Genomic DNA, 2,694 nt, shown 5'->3' with positions numbered 1-2,694 from the left:
GACTTACATTTTTCGTTGTTACTCAGTCGATAGTATGGTACAATAAATCACATCATACCTTAATATAAATCCGGTTTAAGGTAGTTAGTACAGCAGTAGTTCCTATAATACAACACTACAGTACTACATTAATTTACCCATTATATACATTTAGTGATTATTTCACTTAAACATTTATGTACAAACTATATTTTGTTAATAATAGTTACACTTGGGAAATTACACACTTTTACAACAAACAAGCATACAAAACAGTTAAGCCTTGGTAAGAGGCTACTTTAATAGAAAATATAGGTTTTTCTGAGAGATTCAAACTTTTACAAACACTTACAAACATTTACATACATTTTACAAACTTACACTTGAGACATGTTCAAACGTTTTGATAACAAACACCGACACTAAAATACTTATGAACTCACCAGCTTAATGCTGATACTCGCTTTCAAAATAACTTGTATTCTCAGGTCATCAGTAGACAGGTACCGAGACCAGCTTTTGAGAAGATGGAGCGCATACAGGACTCATCTCTTTATTTTGACTTACATTATTTTTTGGTGTCTATACTGTACAGAACACACTTGTACTAAAATTATATATTTAATGCTATGGATAATGTTGTTTGCTTGTTTACTATTACTGTGTTGTGATACTTTACATGACGTCCTCCGCCCCAGAACGTTTCCGCCGTTCTCGGTTTTGGGGTGTGACAAAACTACCATATTGACCAATGACCTATATGTCATCCATGGGTATACCATGACACTATAAGCAACTACCATATTGACCAATGACCCATACGTCATCCATGGGTGTTACCATGACACTATAAGCAACTACTACATTGACCATTGACCCATATGTCATCTATGGGTATACCATGACACTATAAGCAACTACCATATTGACTAATGAGACATATGTCATCCATAGGTGTTACCATGACACTATAAGCAACCACCATATTGACCAATGACCCGTATGTTATCCATGGGTATACCATGACACTATAAGCAACTACCAGATTGACCAATGACCCATATGTCATCCATGGGTATTACCATGAAAATATAAGCAATTACCATATTGACCATTGACCCATATGTCATCCATGGGTATTAACATGCCACTATAAGCAACTACCATATTGACCAATGACCCATATGTCATCCATGGGTGTTACCATGATACTATAAGCAACTACCATATTGACCAATGATCCATATGTCATCTATGGGTATTACCATGACACTACAAGCAACTATTATATTAACCAATGACCCATATGTCATCCATGGGTATACCATGACACTATAAGGAACTACCACATGGACCAATGACCCAAATGTCATCCATGGGTGTTAGTATGACACTATAAGCAACTACCACATTGACCAATGACCCATATGTCATCCATGGGTGTTACCATGACACTATAAGCAACTACCATATTGACATGACCCATACGTCTTTTATATATAAATTTTGGTTCAAACATAATAGCATAAAGATGTATAGTTTATTATTGTTTAATTCTCGTTTATAATTTTAAATTAAAATTATGCTATGAACATCTCGTTAGTCTATATTCTTTCTTGACGTTATATATATACCCTTTCTATCAAGCGGGAACTACTTTAATAAATTTGAAATACTAAATATTTAGCACTAATTAGCACAGTTCAAATTTTTCATTAGTAGAGCTTCAAAATATTTTTCAATTCCTTTCCCTCCAAACTACACACATTTTGGCTGCATATTAGGGTAATTTTATTGATTAAAAATAGGGTTTACATTTTTTGTGATCATCTTCGGCAACTAATTGATCGAAATTTTTGTTTATTACGTTTGTGCACTGACTTTGGCAATATAGGTTATCACTCATCTAAAATTTATTTTTATTTAATTTACTATGGTCGTGATCATCGTTTCTTGTTCTCTTATCATCTTCATGTATATTATCATCTTAAATTACAACTAAATTGGTTTTGATTGTATTCAATAGTATACATGTGTAGTAATGCCTTCATCTATAATTTATTTTTATTATATGATTATTCTCTGGTCATCAATAGTTTATCATCTTTAATACATTGGTAGTGACTATAGGTTTTTGTTTATTTTTAAGAAAGAAAGATGTCAAACTTGAAATCAAAAGGAGCATCAGGTGTGAAGCCAAATAAATTCATTGTAGCACAGGTTTTGAACCGCAACAGGACTTTAACTGCAAAATTCAAAAGCAGACAATTACAAGATGAAGAAATCGACTTCCCAATATCAGCAACCACATCCAATGCGCCTATAACATCTAGCACCAAAACCCCTAAACCTAAATCATTAACACCAACCATGACTACCACTTCCTCGGCATCACTTACAACATCCACACCATCCTCAGCAAATACATCCAAAAGTTCAGCAACTACAACAATACAATCCTCAACACCTACATCAATAACAAAAACTTCAGCACCTACATCATCTAAACAATCCTCAACACAGACATCCACTACCATATCATCAACACCTATATCTACTACCACAACCTCAAAACCTGCATATACACTACCATCCTCCACAACTACAGTAACTACCACATCCTCCTTAAGTAAAGGAACTACCACATCCTCAACATATACATCTATCCCAACACCCACCCCAGAATATACCCCATCAACAACACTTATCCCAGAA

The sequence above is a fragment of the Lactuca sativa genome, chromosome 2 (genome assembly GCF_002870075.4).
Source record: "Lactuca sativa cultivar Salinas chromosome 2, Lsat_Salinas_v11, whole genome shotgun sequence".
NCBI classification, from domain to species: domain Eukaryota; kingdom Viridiplantae; phylum Streptophyta; class Magnoliopsida; order Asterales; family Asteraceae; genus Lactuca; species Lactuca sativa.
This window is presented reverse-complemented; position numbering follows the sequence as displayed.